The sequence below is a fragment of the Lepisosteus oculatus genome, chromosome 10 (genome assembly GCF_040954835.1).
Source record: "Lepisosteus oculatus isolate fLepOcu1 chromosome 10, fLepOcu1.hap2, whole genome shotgun sequence".
In the NCBI taxonomy this organism is placed as follows: Eukaryota; Metazoa; Chordata; class Actinopteri; order Semionotiformes; family Lepisosteidae; genus Lepisosteus; species Lepisosteus oculatus.
Window position 1 is genome coordinate 37,706,465 of NC_090705.1, and position 19,728 is coordinate 37,726,192.

A 19,728-nucleotide genomic window follows, 5' to 3' on the forward strand; every position below is an offset into this window, starting at 1 on the left:
CAAAAACAGAAGAGTAAAATAAACTCTAACACGGTATAGCCATTTGTGGTATACTGCATAAGCCATTCCCACTAATGTGCACTTCTGTACTACAGTACGCTTGAGTCTGTACATCCTAAGATTGACCTTTCTACACTAGAGTCTTGCCAAAACATGCAGCATATTTTACTGTTTGCAGGTGTATAATGTTGTATTTATGCTGCATTGGGTTTGATGGATGATTCAATGACTAGATCATCTCTTCTGACTTATTTTTTATTAACTAGCACATAAAAATAGCAGAAAACAGAAGATGCATCAGATGAATTTTGCATTCACACACACACCTGCTGTTGTTAGTCACAGAAAAAGTGAACGTGTGAAAAGAAAAGCAATGCCATACTTCATAACCATTAATGGGTAGCCAGAGTTTTGCATTCTGTAATCATTGCTCATTACTGGGACAGTAGCAAATGTGGTACAACACTGCTAAGAGACTCTTAGCAGTGTTGTACCACATTTGGTACTGCCAAACTCAGCTACCCCCACATTCTCAGGATAGGAAATCACTTGTAAATTTTCCATCTCAACATCAAATTCCTCCAACACAGTGAATGGGAACACATCCATGAATTTACTGTTTCTATGCAATGTGGTTTGTTTAACAGTTGCATCTTTGACATTAAGAGGAACCCATCTGTTACCACAAAAGTTGCTGCATGGCCCAGGAACATGATTGCAGGTGTGCACTTTGCAACACGATACTCACATCTATAGTCCTGCTCATTGAAATCTTAATTTTTGGCTGCAACTTCAAATGCAACCAAATCAGATACTCCTACGTGGGTATCAGTTCCTTAAGGCTGATTAAGAACATTAGTGTCTGAGATCAACTGATCAACCTGCCACTCTTTTACTAACACACACATAATAAATTTGATTCACTCTGTAAGCTGAGAAAACAAACTAACACTCAGTGTCATGGCCATTGATTCAATATGTAGCTTAATTTGCAATTTCAGTGTGTCCTGAATCAATACAGTGGTATAAACGTAGCTGAAACAGACCTCTACAACCTACAGGTAGTTATTAGCTAAAAGAAATATGCATAGATTCTAAACTGGTGTCAGATGTAGAGGACTTTATCTGAAGACTACTGCTGTCCTCCTCTTAATGGTGGCTTCCTAGCTTCCTTGATCCTGCATCAGATTTCTTTGCACAGGAGCCTGGTGTCACTGACCTGAGACATCTGCACATATACTGTACGTTCTAGTCAATGAAACATAAAACACAGTATCTCTGCACGACAGAGGGGGAAAAAGTTAAATGTTCCTTGTTCTTACACATGTTCCAAACAAAACCATTCCCAATGGAATGCATATCCTGAGTTAATGGTGGGTTGATGGTTCCAAGATTCCTGGCTCTTGTGTCCCAAAGCTAGCTGCATTTTCTGTAGCAAGAAAGCCCATCCCAGACTGCCTGGAGACTGCTGTAGTGACAGCAAGTTGAGACACTGTCTTCACCAAGACCATTAATTTGATGTTAAGCTCATCCGCCTTCTATGGTACCTTAAAAACAGTCCATATAGTCAGTGATTTGCTCTTAAAAATTAAAACTAATTCCTCATCTGGATAATTGTAGATAATTAACAGCCGCATCCTGGACAAAATTTTCCATGGACATACTCTGGTCCTAATTCACTGCTCTGCTCTTTCAGCAGTCTCGTTGATCCCAATCCAGTAATTAAGCGGACCCTCATTGGTCTTGCATTGGTCTTGTTCCAGAAACATTTATCAGAGGCAAAAGAGTAAGTAAAATGTTATCTAAAGAATCAAAAACAGCATGAACACTCATTATAATCCTGGGCAACCATAATGTATAGTTTCACCAGAAATATTTATTTTAAATGTATCTTCCTGATTTAATCTGAACAATAATATTGTATTTATTTTTTGCACACCATAACTATGTTACAAAACAAGACATTAATATTTTATACAAAACTTCAGCAAATAGAAAATGAGAAACAAGGGTGTGTACACGCTGTTGTTCACACATAAAGACAATGATGGAATACTCTCTTGCTTTGGAAGCTCTCAGACCATACAACATCGTAACTAAAAATATTGCTTTAAACATCTTAATTAGTTTGATCCCTTGTGTATAGATTGATAGTCAATAATATACAACAATTATATTTTCTAAAATGGATTGCTACAATATTACAACCAAATGGTATTATGGAAGGCAAAAATTACCAACTTGGTCCAACAGTATTTTCCAGGAATACCAAAAAATTGATTCAGCTTCTACAAAATGGCTATATCAAAGTGCCATGAAGTCACAAGAAAGATTCACAAAACCTTTTCTTGTGGCCTTTTTAAAAATCTCTCATTTGTTTATGAGTTCTCTAACCAGTTTAGATGATAAGAAAATCAGGCTAGATTACTTTTAACCTAAGGATTTGCTCAAACATTTTTATTTGCATTATTTTAACATTGGCTAAAATACTTACAATTGCTAACAATTACTTTCTTGCTTGTTCTTTTTTTAGTCCATGATGCTTGTTCATACATTTTTAACAATATGTTCAATGCAACCATCTAACAGTGCAGAAATATCTCACTATCAGTATGTAGCAGTAAAATGAATTCATAGGTGAAAAGGTGAGGAGAATCTGTACCATACATCAATGTTCCCAAAGGTTTTGCATTTCCCACTGTACATTACAAAGTATACTTTATATTAAACAATAATTGTGTCAGATTCATAAGGAAATTCTGCACAAGGTAATCATTTTTACTTCTCACCTATGAGAGGAATTCAATAAGTGTTCACAAATTCCTCTGCTAAGATCAATTAACAGAAAAAAAATCATTTCATCACAATTACTGTTTTTCAAAGACAAGTCCGGTGCTGCACAATAACGACAGACCTTGACTTATGCATGATCTTCTAAAACTCTTTATCAGCTTTATTTGATGAAGATTTAAACAATTCTCTTGTTGAAGCTCCTAGTACTCTGCAAAACAAGATTTATACGTACAGACTTCTGTACAACAGGGTAAGCCTTTGAGATGTACCACCTCCTTTCAAAGCAGTCCCACAAGACACAAACTGCGTCAGTCAAGCATCTCAAGGTCACAGTTGCACTTTGTGCGTCATTACTTCTTTACCTCATTAATTCATTATACATCAGTGAAAAGCGTTTGGAGATATTTATTTAAGATCCTTCCAAGGTTTTAGAAGAGTTTACCCTCCTTTATGTATTCTACTAAAGAATTCTAGTCAAGACTGGCTTTATGCTCTATACTGTAGCCTTTTCTCAGAAATACTTCCTCACAATGGATTTCAAATGATGAACATCATTATCTCTAAACAGCCAACAGTTATCTTAAGGACATTTGTCCATCACTTTTCAGTATCCGCTTAGTCCAATAGAGGGTTGTAGTGAGCCCAATAAAAACCTGAAAGACAAAGGGCACAGGTTATCATAGGTCCATGGAGTGACACCAGTCCATGGTAGGGCACACAGACTGCACAATATAGAGATACTACTGTATACAATAAGAATATATTTCTTTTGTGGGTGAAAATTCGAGCAGCAAGTAAAGAGTGAGAACATCTGTGAGACAAAAAAAATAAAACCCATTCCATTATGCCATTCTATTTTCAGGATAAATTAATATATATATATAGATTAGGCCTGGATCTCCTGAAAAGGCTCAGACTTGCTTAGAAGAAACTGGTACTTCTGGAGAAAACTTGGAATATTTTGACCTTGGGCCAGGTGTGTGACTTGGTTTATGTAGAATTAACAGATTTAATCATGTAATATTAAATTTATGGGCCTCATGGTAGTGTGGCATTTAGTCATACTGCCTTGTAGGATTCAGATCTAAGGTTTGGTCTCAAGCATTTGCATGAGTACAGCCTGCATGCTTTACCAATGCTTTTGTGGGTTTTCTCCACATACACCAGTGTCTTTTTACAACTCTTTAAAAATTTGGCTAGGTTTGATTGGTTATTCTAAGTTTAACCTTTCTTCGTGACATACGTCCTGTTACTTATTAACAAACCGGGGGCAGCAGCAGCGTCTGAGGCCCACCTGATGCTCTGTGTTTCTGGGAAAGGCTCTGGCTTCCTGTGAGTCTGGCCAGCCAGGATTCAAAGCATGACATTCAATATCAAATAGATATTTTCCCCTATGTGTGGGTGCAGCATTCGTAGCTGCATTCGGAGATGTGAAAAACACAGTTATATCTTACTCGTCAGATCACATGAACAGGTACTGTAATACACACAGAAATGTATGAATCAGTTGGGTTCAATAAGGCCATGGTAGAATGACACTTAACACTTACAAAAATGTGTTTAAATTTTATGTTGGATTAAATGATTGCATTTCCTTGACACATGACATTTATTAAAGGGCAGGCATTGTTAATGCTACTGCTCCCTGTTTCGTCTTTTCTTGGGCATTTCACACTTCACAGGTTCCTTACATCATGTGCATGGGCAGTGTAAAGCACTACACATAATGACATTTAGTGTAAAAATGCACACTTTGAAGAGTGCAAGGATTAAAACACAAAGAGAAGGGGACTTCTGAATCTGGAAGAATAAACACCCAAAGCTGAGCAACGGATTTCTCAAATATGTCTCACATGTGCATAATAAAAAAGAAAACAGAAATTTAGTTCCGAAAACTTGACTTGATGACACATAGTAAGGGCTTCAAATGACTCAGGTATCGGCAGACTGAGTAATTTTAATTCCTGTAAAAGAGAAAGCATGTATATAGCACGCAATGGTAAATAGTACTAAAATAAACAAGTGAAACTTCCTCACAATTGCAATACTGAAATACAAATGAAAGAAAAGAAACATAAAAACACTACAGTGAGAGCAAAGCTGCTGCTTAAAAGGTTCTTTGTCCTTACCTCTTACAATTGGTTTTGGTAACCATGATTAAGGAATCAGTTTTTGACTTTATTTTGCACAGGTGACTTGAAAACATCTGAAACTATAGCAAAGGGTGTAATGTGAAATAATGTGAAATAATGTGACAAGATTGAGATCAAGACCAAAGTTTGACAATAGCTTAGTTGCCAGTAGGTGAGGGTGAATACAATTCAGAGGAGAAATCCACAAACAGCAGCCTAGTATGGGTCTTGTTTCCCTCAACATGTTGGAGGACAAGATAGAGAAGGCATGCAGAAGCATCTTTCACCCCCTACCTGCCCTGTAAGCAAATGTAATGGATCTAGCTGATCCTGTACTTTGGCCACAATCTCATTTTTCACAATCTGTTCAAAACATTTCTTAACCAGATAGGTGAGGGCTACTGGTCTGTAATCATTGAGTGAACTGGGAGATTTGACTTTTGCTACTGGGATAACGACTGATTCTTTCCACATCTTAGGAACCTTTTGTTGGGTTAATGATATTTGAAAAAATAAAAGAAAATATGCCACACAGCTGTCTAACACACCTTTTTAACTCTTGTCCCAACCGAATCAGGACCCAGACTCCTTCCTCTCCTTAGTCTGACTGAACCGTTTACAAACCTTAGACTCGTCAATTCTACTTGCACAATCAGAGATCCTGCCACTGAACGCACTAAAATCAGGTGTGTCAAACCGAAGAAGATAAAATTGATTCCGATCATCGGCAAAGTCAGCGTCTGATTTAACATGTATTAATACTTCTACCTCCATTCTTGTGCATTCCTAACATAGACCTAATACCCTCCCATGCAGGGTGTGAGTTGCACATTGCTACCTCCACTTTATCCTTCTACCTACATTTAGCCTTCTTAATCTCTGGTTTGACATTCTTTTGCGCTTCCTTAAACAGAACAGCAGCACCTTGATGGAAAGGGATTTTTTTCCGATTCAGAGCTGACTTGAGAGACTTGTTGTGAGGATACACATTGCCAGATTTCAAAAGAGTAACAGGATTTTCACAGAAAGACACATACTGGAACTGGTATCTGTCAGCTCTTCGAGATCAGGGCATGAGTGGTTAAACATGACCCAGTCTGTGCCATCGTACTGTAGCAATCCTGTAATCGCTGTATGGAGTCCTCGGTCCAGAACGGCACCACTCTTCATTCAGTTTTACGTCTCTTCAGGGCAGTTTTATAGGTCAGAATCCAATGCACAGCGTTGTGGCCGGATGATCCCAGTGGTGCTTTCGCAGGGATTTGTCAGCTTTCTTAACTGATCCATAACACAGGTCCAATATCCTATTATGCCTTGTAGGGCAGGTAACGTATTGATGAAAATTGGTAAGTGTGAGTGTACTGTATACAGTATGTGTCTATGTTTGTGTATGTGTATGCCCTGCAATGGACTGGTGTCACATGTAGAGTGTATACTACCTTGTGGCTGTTGCTTGCTGGGACAGACTTCAACTTCCCTGTAACGTTTTTTTATTTTGTAAAGCCGGTAGAAAATGGAAGAATGAATGATTTATAACTATATTTCATAATATTGTAGTAGTTTGACTATTTTATTCCTTAAATTGTCTTGAGGAGGCAAATGATATGCTGAATTAACAGCAAATTCTTTTTCATGCAGCTTTTTCAAGTTCAGGGTTTCAGATTTTGCACTTATCTGATGTTTTTGCTGTGTGTAACTCTCTGCTCTTCACTACGCTAAATGTTATTTTGCCCAGTCTGAATTGTTGTTTTTGAAATTCCTTTGCCTCTTCTTAAGTGCCTGAAGACATTAACTGTATTAGCTACAAGAGTCACTTATAAAATAAGATATCAAGAAATTTCTGCCAGATCTTCATACGTCAGAACTATTTTTTTCTTCCATTTCTTGGAAAAGCAATTAGGGTTAGTTCTGCCCTTGATGGGATTCAAACATTCTCTCATCGGTATCTCCAGCTTCAGCTTCACAAGCATTACTCCCCAGACAAAAGAGAATTCTGCTACAGTGCATCAAAAGACCGAAGCCTCTCACTGCAGAAAGTTTCAGCACTTTTCAGATTCAATGGTCTTTGGTACCAAAGAACGTACATGTAACTGTTACACCTACAGTAGTTAGTTTCTTTACACATCAAGACGTGCGATGGGCTTAAAGTACTGTAGTATTATGCTGATAACACCAATTACATGAATTATGTGAAGATGGCCTACGGTAAGACCCATGCACATTTTAAATTGCGGCTATACATCTGTCTTCTCTCAAATTTCTTAAATTAATTTGCTTGTGTGCATATTTCAAATCAGACAAACAATACTTATCTTTAATTGACATTTTCACTATCTGGCTTGATTTCATACATTATACACAGTATTTCATAAATAGAAAGGCAATGCTGTGTTGTATTAAAAATGCATGTTATTGTGTACAGTACATACAGTATATCATATTAAATAGCATCGCTATTGTATACATAGATGTTTGTTAATATTTTTACACCTAAATTATCCAAAATTAAAACGTTGATTAAAACGAATCGATTTGTCAGGCAAATAGCTCTCCAGGAGACTTGGCTCCAATACATCTTGGTGGTTGTAAACCACTATTCTTTCCAAGTGCTACAGCCTGTTTATAAGGAAAGCTACTTACAGTACAGTCCAGCAGTCATTGGCCTTTAAGACTCATCATAACATCTACAGTAGGTGGATATTTTTATACTTTGGGGAATCTCAGGCTGTCACTGTGATGCCTTAGTCATCATAAGTTGCTGATATGAGGAACCACAAATTATCGCAATATAAGAAGTGATGCAACTTCTTGTTCTTCATTTTGTATTGATTTTTCTTGATGACATTTATTTCATCTTACCACGGGAAGATTGCAAAATATTCAGAATCATTCAATACAGTTTATCCACTTCATCTACATTTTTAGTCTTTATGTCACAGTTAGTAATACATTTGTAATAATATCCAATGCTAAAAACAACATTTATTTGATATAGATCTTGGACAATACAAAAAATATAAAGCAAAAAACACATCATGAGATTTAGCCTTGCAAAACTGCTTCCATTTTGTAAAAGGAGAAGAGCATACAGTATATCCAAAAATCCCCTTGTTTTGAAGATATGGAACTTCAAAATCTCAGTACAAATAATCTATAGCCGATCCTCTAACAGGGCTAACAAATTTTAATTCACACCTTTATTGATTAACAGAAACAACAAAGTTTGAACTTCTAAAATGTTATCTTAAAACACTATCATTTTCAAAAATACAATTTCATCTACTGTTAAATTAAAGGCTAAAGTTGTGGAAATTGTACTAAATTAGGACACAGAGGTAAATAAGTGAGGCTCTGTAAAATTCTAGGTGTGAATCTGTAGATATCCAATGAATTTGATATAAAAGAATCATTAAAGAATCTACACTAATCTTACAATGCTCCATATTACCAAGGGAAATATATAATTACTGTACATAAATATCATTTTGCAGTTTGTGTGTAAGGTGTTGTCAGTAGCAATACCATTAGCAAAACTGTTTTAAATTTAAACTTTTAAAATTCTCTCTAGACCACTGAATCTCAAGCTTACTTCCCCTGAGCAATTGTGTAAGTCACAATTTGGACAAATACCAGCAATTGCTTCATACAGAACTGCATTAACACTAAGAAGTGGCAGAATTACTTTAGTTAATTTTCTTTCCATATGTAATTATGTAAGAAATGAACATCAACAAATATTTCATATTTCAGATGAAAAGTGAACAGCACTGTTTAACATAATAAGTAATTGTATGCTTCCCATCACTGATACTGTACTTTGAATTATGGTGCAAGGTCTGTGCTGCTTTTTGTTGAGAAAGTAAACATATTCAGTATGATAATTATATTTGTCTAAGAAATTCAATCATATAATGTTAAAACACATTTCATTTTGTATTGTTTTGGACAGAATAGATCATTCTCAAAAGTAAAATTTAGAGCAGAGCAATTATGTTTTTAGTAATCCCTATAATCACTATGTATCCATCTACTATTAACAAGCCACATAACACAGTGAGGTTGTCCTGTCCCAGGCTGCCAGTCCATAGCAGGTCAACAGAGAAAGTGACAATTTAGATTAGTCAACCAGCCCTAGACACCATGCTGCTTGGAGAAAAAAAATGATCACTTACAAAAAGCCCATGCAAATAAAGGGAGACCATTCAAACTTTACCCAAGCTTAAGTCTAAGGCTATAATTGAATCCAGGGACCTGGAAATCAGAATTAACCACCAAGCTGCTGTGCATTACTATACAGTACATAGAGTATAAACATTACTACAATGGGGACAGTGAAATAGTGAAAACTGGAATGGCCAAGCCCAGTTTTTGAGGGCCAGAGTCCTACAGGTATTTTTCAACCAGAAGACCTAAAGAGTTGGTTATCAATTTGTAATTAGTTAATTTTGTCAATTAAGTAGTTAAGGTCAAAAAGTTCCAGTATGGTGACTGGAGACACTGATTATAAGGGAAGGTGCGTCAAACCCTGTGTTCCTTCTACTTTGGATTTCACAATCTGGCCTTCCTAAAGTTTCCCTTTAAACTATTGATTCACTTTCTCTGTATTCTTCCTGATCTGTGTATACAGAGGATGCTGTTGAAAATTGGAAACTGCATGCCAGGCAGGTAAATGGTGCACCTCAGTGGTGAATAAAGTATGCCTGTTCATGTGCAGTATGTATAACACCATGAGACGAAAAGCGATATGTAAATTCTGTATGACCTATACTTTCAAAAAGTGATCATAACATATGATTGTATTTACATTACAAAAAGATTAATTTGTGCAAATGTCTCCCATTGGAGCTTTAAATCCAATTTTGGAAATCTTTCCATTTTCATTTAAACCCCACAACTACACATCAGTTAACTTAATTACATTAAAAGTGTCCACAAGGCTTTACTGTGTTCACTAACACACTCAACACCTAAATGGGCACAACTCGTTCTGTGTGAGCACACTGTGAGGTACACCAAAGAGGATGTCTGAAGGCTGTACTGATTATGTTTATTTGGAACATAAGGCATACTGTTGTTTAGAAACAGACACTTATTGCATAATGATCAACCTGAACAGCTATTTTATGTCTTAATTCCAGTGTAGCTGCCATGAGCTTTTAAAGATAACACATTCCGTAACATTCAAAGTTGTGTTCTTTTGTAACAAGATACTTGGGTGTTAGTCCATTCATTATTTGTGGGGTTTTTTCTTTCAGTTTTATCTCCACCCTCACCCTTTCCAAATATTTGGTCCAACCGGTATTGGATCACCTTATTTTGAAATCTGCATCAAAACCAGTAGAAGTTGTTTAGAAAATACATTTTTCGAGCAGCCTTCAAGGCATGGGGGGTAAATTCTGCATGAACAACTTCATTTTGATTTGAATACCAATCTGTATTAAATTCCTCAGAGGGAGCACATAAAGGTAAAAACACTGTATATTGCACAATACGTACCTGTCTACAATAAGGGGCAGCTTGGTGGTACATTAGTTGGCATTGTTGCCTCACAGTGCCAGGACCCTATTTAGAATCGTACAATTTCTTGGGTTCAGGAGTTTGTTATAGAGTTTGTATGTTCTCACTGCATTTGCTTGGGTTTTCTCTGGGTGCTCTGGTTTCCTCCCATAGTCCAGAGACACACTATTAGGCTAATTGGCTAATTTGTTAAAAAAAACTTACCTCTGGTGTGAGTGTTTTTGTGTGTCTGTGCAGTGTGATGGACTGGCATCCCATCCAGGGTGTATCCCACCTTGTATCTGTTGCTTACTGGCTCACCCATGACCCTGTACTGGATAAAGTGGTTAGAAAATGCATGCATGAACACCTATACAGACCAATAGAACTGGTGTCTGTTTGATAAAAAAGCATTGCAAAGGCAGGAAGAGTCTAAGAATCAGTCATTTGTTAAGGTGACATCTACAGTACCATGTTTTTAGTGTAATTGGAAGCATTTTTAAATGCGAAATCAGTTTATACCTAAGGTTCATTACTGGTTAAAATGAGTCAGTCATTTTCAACAGAGAAAGTGCTAGTACTGTATGTTTATATTCCATCTCAAGTTATACAGTACACGTAACAATCACATTGGGCACAAGATGCAGAAGTACACTAGAAAAATGATTTGAGCAGTGACATTAAATGCGCATGACACCTGATAATGCATTAATGGCAAAAACAGACACAAAACTGGAGTGACATCTGACACTAAGGAGCCACTGTATGTGACACCAGATGATAAAATTAAGAATAATTCTGGATAAAGTGAGGCAAAAACTGACAACTGATTCCCTTATGGTTAATGTCTTAGGTTGTCTTTGACAGGGTGAGACTCATCTTGACAGACCATTCTGATTTCTCCTAATGAGCATGTCCTGGATCTCTGTGAAAAATCACTAATTGACAATTTGCTTGTTAAGAGGTCCAGAGCAGCTGAAAGTTGGACAGGTGAAATCCACAGACTACAACAGAAAAAAAATCAGAACAGCCTGAAAGTTTTTTTTTTTTCTCAACAGAAAGCATGAACTAGCGTCATTCCAGAGATATTATGGATTTTGAAAAGTTATCAACTGTTAAACACCTCTCTTGGACAGAAATACAATGTAATTTAGAAATGTTTCCAGATATTCCTCAACAAAATTGAGGAAAATGTGTGCAAAGCTGTAATAATCCTACTTAATTTATTCTTATGATATGGTAAAACACAAAGCTGAGAAAAAATCAGATCAGTATTGTAATCAATTCTTCACAGTTTGCTAATCTGGCCCAAAACATGTTTGATTGTCCTTGGGGGGACACACAATATTGTGCTTAAGTGAAATGCCTGTTTTCTCTACAAAAACTGAAGGTTTAGTCTTTAATTACTGAGTGGGGACATATGTTTATACAGTATAAGAGAAAAGCAAACAGTAGCTTGCTGAATCGGATAGCAAATGGTGGTTTCAGGTTCAGAGTATGAAAACTGAAAATTACCAGTGATTCCAAGTGTGGGTGCTTGCAATAATAGAAAAATGCATACTGTAAATATATTGAGCATCAAAAGAAACTCACTTTTATGAAATGTAGAATTTCATAAATCTAGCATGAAGGAAATGTCGGTGTTTTGTAGACGGTGCGATGACGTTATATTGAACACACAGGACAGGTACAGTAAATTCATTATGCTATTTCTCATGAACAGAAGTGACCATTAGGCGGTCTACTGAGAAAGCCACAGGTTAGTAGTGGGTGTAGACACTGCTGTGGGAAATATAATTTTGATGCATGTTTTTCATCAGGTTTCAGATGCTGTCTGGTTTTTGTCCTTTACCTGTCCTGAGCCTGTCCATCCTGGCCAACCTAGATGACGCACGTCATTCCAGCTCATCTCAAAACTGTTTAACGGGGCACATGTCTAGCAAGTAGGGCACAACATAACTAGGTCACATAGGTCACAAGTAGGGCACAACATAACTAGGTCACATAGGTCACATTTTCATCTTGCAAAAAATCTACTGTTACACAAGAACCATGGGGATGAGTGTTGTCCTGTTATGATGTTGCCCTCTAGGAATAAACTTGCAAGAAATGCAGCAAGTGGTGCCCCACAACTAGATCACTACAGTGCTGTGCAGTTGGCCAGACCATCACACGTGGATCTTCTCATCAGTCTTAGTGAGGTATCTTGACTCACGGTTTTCCATATTGGATTGATTGACTGGGTTTAGTAGTAATGCTGTTCCCATTAAGAAAGTGAGACTCTGAAAACCACAGACTGCTTAAAGATAAAGGCTTTGTTATTTTCAAAAGCAGCACATATTGGTTGTTGAATTAAAAAAATTACATAAAAACATTTAAAATCTCTATATTTTATTTTTCAAAGAACATCTATGTTTATATAGTGATATGTTTTTTATGCTCAGTTTACATATGTGTGATATCACTTTGAAAGTAATTAGCTCATAAGGAAAACGTTTAATTCCGTGCTGAATGCCAAAATGTTATGTTTCTCCTTAATATTTTTCAGCATTTAATTAATCTTTAATTTGTCCTTTGTAGCTAACACAGGTCTCACCTCGAAGTTCTAGTTACATTTGGTATGTTTAACAGAATTACCCATAAATCATACAGTTAAACACTATAATAGTGTTAATACAGTACTAAATAACTGACATGGCACACAGGACTTCCTAATTAAAATTTGATTTTTGTCAAAAAGTAATGCAAAATAATAGTGTGAAAATCTTTTGAGTGATTCATGAAACTGATATAGCAATGGAGATGTACTTGATCTTGAGTAATGTTTTCTCTTTTGTTCTCTATACAAGGGTTAGAACATTGTTCAGATATACAGTACAGTACACTATCCCTGCAATTTATAAGTGCTTGTACATTTATACTAGCTTTAATAGTACACCCTTGGGTGGGGTAAGATAGTAATGTATCAGGAATTTCAAGTTATGTAGCATTAATGTTGTGTATTGTAATAAGCCTATTAAATTGATAAAAATGGCTAAGGTTATTCTGAGTTGTTCTTCAGAAGATTGGAATGCAGGCCAAAGAGCCTGCCTACAAGGAGTAGTGCAATAATGGGTATTCTTAAGTTACAGCTATTACTTTTAAGCAAGTAATTTTCTCCCATGTGTCTCTTCACTACAGAAACTTTTAAAATAAATTGTATAAATATTTTTCATGATCCAGAGCAGGAAGGAACAGTATATATGACAATGTTTCAAAGTGGCTCTGACCCTGCCCTTCCATTGAGACAGTTTTGCTAGGGGCAAAACAAAATGTTTTGCAAGTTTTGGCTGCAGTTTTCATACCCTCTGTGCAAATTGGTTAAGTTCCTTTTTCAGAAACATCTCTTTACATTACTTTACAGGATCCTGTGCTACAAAACTATTAATTGTCTCTTTCAGCATTCATCTGTTACTACCTATCATTTCAGTTTTGTATCATCTAAGCATGTTTGAAATATCTTATGAGATAAGACTGAGTCAATTTGTTATAAATTTGTCATCTGAAAATAAACAAACAAAAAGTGTCCTCTCTTCTGATTTCTATCTCCTGAAAACTTAATTATACTGTATAATTATACTATATTTTATGTATTCAAATCTGTTTACCCTTTTTCATATTTTTTAACAAATCACTTATGATTTGCAGTTCTAATTTTTACAAAATAAACCATGAAGTATTTGAAAACAAAAGCTGTAAAAGTCAATCAACTTAACAACAAAGGTCTTGCAAACTCTCATGGTTTCCAAATAAAATAAATGATTCACAATTCAGTCTTTGTATACAGTATGCAACAAGAGTACAAAAATACAAGATCAAAGAGAAGGAGACTGCTGACATACGAGTCCTCATTAGTGATGAGATTAATATCAAAGCACTTGTACTGTAAACTTATGACAACCTTTTGGAAAAAAACACCAGCATACCTCTAACAAATAATAAAATATAATAATAAATTCTAAAAGAAAGAAAATATTCCTATTTACTATAGTAAAAGGCCAAAATATATAGGAAATAGTTTCACACTTGCTTACTAATTTGAATTTCTTGCATTTTTTCTAGATTTTCCTACAGTCTCAGTTACACTGTAATTGCAGGAAAAAAGGTTGAACATTTTGCATGCATCCATATTTGAAATTATTTAAGTACTGTATACCATAAAATCAAATTGCACCTTTTTACAGAAAATTAGGTTCAATGTTTGTAAAAACAATTTTGAGAGACAGATTGTGACCAAAATTAAATTATATTATGTGGACCTGCAAAAGGTACAAATAGAAAATGTTGTAGTCCACAGAGACTTTCTGTTTGCCAGACAATTCTTGCACATAATTAAAAGGAAAGACCATAAAAATGCAAAACAACTAAGGTGGCATGCTGGCAGTGTTAGGATGTCCGATGAGTGTGTGCCACTGTTTTTCACAGTTTTCATGTTTTACATTGTCTTTCCTGTTCTTCCAGACTCTTCTGGGATCCTAGTTCTCTTCCTTCTATGCTGATCTTCTTTTGGCTCTACTCACTACTCTTGCAGATATCCACTATATCACTAAGTATTAAAATAATCACTACCTTTCCCTGGAAAATCCTGTTTGGCCAGAGACACGTCTCTTTAATAAACATCTGTATCCTTTACACACCAGCGGCTGGATTTACAGTTTCCTTTTATCTCACGTTTAGAGATTGCCCATCTAGCTGCTGAAGACTAGGCACACGGAGTACTCAGAACTCATCCGGTGCCATTTACATTCATCTCTCTCCACAACTGTGGGGAGGAGAAACACTATTACTGTACCTTAATAGGTGATGCCCTACTCTCTTCAGGTGTCAGCACCTCCATTAGCCCTGGTTTAGTGAGGCAGCCCTCGCACACTCAGTTTATCCCCATTTGACCTGTCCAGAATCTCCTATGTAAAACACAAGCAATATTTTCTCAAGGCTTCCTAGCTCAAGTCCCACAGGCTTGTAAGATAGCCCAATGCATTACTAGCAAGAGCTCTCCTCCTGAAGCTCTCTGAAGGCTGAAGTGTAGATATAGACTGAGACAATCTTCCTCCAAATTGGTCTTATAAGCCTCTTAATTAGTCCTGAGGAGTGCGAATCCTGACAGTTTATTTTCCCTGATGTGTAATCTCAGCCCCTCTGAGTCCACTTTACTTGTCCAGTCCACCTATGCCTCTTTCTGCAAGTTTTCTCAATTTATTGGCTGCCATCTTGGCTCAAGGCCACACCACTGTTTTGAGCCAAGATGGTAGCTTTCTTACAAAGCAACCTCTCACTATATCACATAGATATAATTTTGGCCTTCTGACAGCTGTTTGAATTGTGATATTTGACATTTGTATACAGTATATATATACCATGTACTAAAGTATTCCTGCAAGCTTTCTTAAAAGGAAAGTGAATGTCAGTTTGTTCACACACCATTATATTACATTATATTTTACTAGTATGTAATCAGGTGACACAATTTTCTATTTTTCTACTTGGTAAAAGACAACAATAAATGTAAAATAAACCAAAATATTGCATCAAATCAAAATTGATTAAAAAAGGCTAACAGTGATATTAAAAGTGTATTAAGGATACAGTGCTGTTTTTTCATACATTTCATATGGCAGGTGAGGCTAGTATAGATATGGTGAAACTGGTGGTCAGGTCATACATTTTTTGTCGCACTTTGCAATTTCAGAAATTGTTTTTAATAATATTTTGTTGTGCATTTTTACATTTTCCCCCTAAATTCATCTTTCTGTATGTATCATCTCCTGTTGCCTGCTCTCCAAAAAAAAATCACTCTCATTAGTTTTTTACTTGCTAAACAAAAAAGAAAACAAAACAGAATTATTTTGTGGGTATTGTTATACAGTAAATACCTTTTCCAACATTTTTTGAGAACTGAAATGAACATACAAAATTATCTTGCTTAGAAAACTCATATTTCTTCTTTTCATGATTAAATCATATCATATTAAAATAATATTTAAAAGAAATAAATAACTTTTCAGATTTGAACATTTTGTACCATTGTTAATCAAAATATTACAAAACATTTCATATTCATATTGCTAAGCACCTGAAAATATAAGATTCTATTTCATTGTTCACATGTATAATATTGTTAATATCTATCTAAAATGACCATGATCATAGAGGAAAAACTAAAATGTAAGAAGATAAAAAAATATTGATATTTTGATAAGAAAAAGTGTATTAAAAGCAGGCAAAGATGTAGCTGTTTAAACTCTCTCAAGCAAATAAGAATACAATATGGTACGGCATAATTTATGTTCATATTTTCATAACATTTTCTTTTCTTTTACAAGAAGCAATTCAGATTCAGCATATACTACAGCAGGTTGTTTGTCATGTTTTCTGTTGGCAGCTCAAGGATCCGCAATCCAAGTGCTTGTAGAGAGAGTTTTGTAGGTTTCTTTAAATTATTTACTTACAATCTCCAAAGCAAGGTGGGTTCAGTTGAATTCATTTTCCCAAATCCATATTTCCAAAGCAATTAATGACTCAAAGAGACCTAGATACCTGAGGGTTTGGACAGTATAAGGATTATCAATTGTTTATGTTTGGTCTCTGTGTAAAAACAAAATCCAAATCTAATAACATCTGAATGTTGTTCCAATTTCAATTGGAAGTGTAAACCTTTTGTCCATGCAGTAACAGAGAATAATTAAGAAAGTTGAAGTTCATTAGAAGATATTTAAAATGTTGTCTGAGATAAAACAGAAAAAAGCAGGGACAGAAAATAAGCAATATATACTTGTGTAATAAAGTATTTTATACTTGTAATATGAAGCAGACATGGATTGATGGTTTCTTAGCATATTTAGAAAGCATATTTTCTTTTAAGATACCCCAGCTTGCTCTCCATGATACACACAGACAGGGAGAGAGAAGCTTGGGGTCAGAGCTCAGGGTCAGCCATTTATACAGTGCCCCTGGAGCAGCTGGGGATAAGAGCCTTGCTCAGGGGCCCACAGGATTTGAACCTGCAACCCTCTAGCCATAGGCGCAAATCCTTAGCCACAAGGCCACCGCTTCCCCACTTTGTTTCTGGATATTCTTTTTCACTGGTTAATGTTCATCCTTATTTTTTCCAACACACAATGTTGTACTTTATTTGTGCTATTGTTTGTTTATTGTGTGGTAACTGTGTGGTAAGATTGTACCACACAGTGACAGATATCAATTTGATATAAAGTATATGTACAGTATAAACTATTATATTTATATTTCAAGACTGGTGGTATCACAAAAGTTTGACAAGTTAAGAGAAGGTTAGGCCAGCTAGATGGCTGGAAGAGACTGGTCATGTTGCTAGTAAATGGTCCAGACCAGCCTTAATTTTTTCCAAAAACAATGCTAGCTGGTGACTATCTAGTCAAGCTGGGGATCGAATTTTCTGCTGGACTGTTAAATTAGGAAATTATTTTTCTTCGATTTAAAAAGTGTTAAGGTGGCTGTGCGGTGGCTCTGTGGTTAAGGATCTCCACCGTCTGGCTAGAAGGTTGCTGGTTTGTATCCCGTGGCTGGCAGAGGAATCCTACTCCAGTGGTCCCTGAGTGAGGTCCTTAACCCCAACTGCTCTAGGGGTGCTGATTACAAGAAATTGTATATGGCCAATAAAGTGATCTTATCTCTCTCTCTTAAAAAGAAAATGTAATTTTTGCAAAACACATCCTCCAATTTCTGATTTACAACAAATATTATACCCAGTTATAGTATATGATAAATAGTGACAAAAATGCTAAAAAAGTCTATCTGTGGCTGTCTTTATACATGTGTTAGATACTTAATCTAATTAACTGTAGAATACACACAAATTATATGTTTATAGCTGTATTTATCGTCTTTATAATTAGGGATGGGGGTATTTCCTAATGAGACAGTTTAATGAATTGATTAAAAGATTTTTATTTAGATGAGCGGCTAAGCTAAATGCCTATACAGACCTCTGGAGGTTCAATATTATATTGCAATGTTAGAAAATACGCTGTAATGAATACACAGCCCTAATTATAATGCTGGTTAGAAGATAAAGGAGAAACTTCATTGTTATATTATCAGTTAAGAATCCTGCTTTTCAAAATGCATTTATTTTCAAAATCTAGCAAAGATTAATTAATTTAATGCTTCGCTGTTGGTTTGAAGGTTTTTATTTTTAATTTGTCTTTGTAATGACATTATGAGTAAATGGGAATTCACTCCAAAGATGACAGTATATTATTATTAATGTTGGTTGTAAAGTGAGAATTCATAGACATGACTGATATATGTAAAAAACGGTCAGGAGGCATCCAAGGTCAAGATATTAATGTTCTATAGAGCCTGAAGACATGAATCAGGAAAGCATGTGTCAGTATAGAAACTCTATGGGCTTTGGCTGAGTTGTATTTAAAACCTCTTGAATAAAGTCCCAGGAGTTTGGAGGAAAGCTAAGCTGTGAATGTTAAGCAAGTAATAAATGATCAACTAGAGCTCAGCCTGTCTGCAAACTTCCTGTTAGCAAACATAAATCTAATTATGTTAATCAACAATTTCTATTATTAATGCAAATATTTGATCACTGTCACCACACTTCCCACTAAACAAGATCCCACAGACAAAATTTAATTTTCCAGAATCAATTACCTGAAAAGATGTGAAATATTTAATTCTAAGGATACAATACATCCAGTACTGTAATTTGTTTCTAGTTCCTTGTTTCTAGGAACCTGGACAACATTTTTTATATTGAACAGCTCTATTAAGGCTCTTATTTGTGCAGAGTATCATTCAGTCATGAAGTTTCCCTTATCTGTTATAGCTCTAGAATTGTAGAAACATTTGTTTATTTATATTGTGCAAGAAATAAAATTGCAATATGGAAGAGTTTTATTTCAGCTTTCGCAAGCACTGTATTTCTGTAAACAATGACAAGTTTCCTTGTGCCATATTCTACTAAAGATAAAAGTCAGTTTTACATCGAGCATGCTGCTGAATACTTTCGGCATGTGAATTAGTAAATTGTCATTATCTCTAGGGTTTTTCAGTTTGGGAACCAGCCTCCATTTCCAAGCTCATTTTAAATCTGTTAAATTTATCACTTGGACACTTACCAGTACATCAATAGTTTTCTACCCTGATATGCCATAGGTCCTTTATTCCCAGTATGAATAATTACACCATCAGGAACACACCAAAGTGCATTCCAAGTTCAGTCCCACTTCTTATCTCCTTGGGTTAATAGCATGCTACAATGCATTTCATGTAACAG

At 35.7% G+C, this 19,728-nt stretch overlaps 1 long non-coding RNA gene across 1 annotated transcript; it reads right to left on the reverse strand.

Annotated features, from left to right (window-relative positions):
* Window positions 1-1,898: 1,898 nt before the first annotated feature.
* Window positions 1,899-19,702, reverse strand: LOC138241637 (uncharacterized). Its single transcript, XR_011190897.1, has 3 exons — window positions 19,571-19,702; window positions 10,647-10,755; window positions 1,899-3,446 (listed from the first exon to the last, which is right to left on the reverse strand). It is a non-coding gene; the product is annotated as an uncharacterized lncRNA (long non-coding RNA).
* Between the last annotated feature and the right edge of the window lie 26 nt (window positions 19,703-19,728).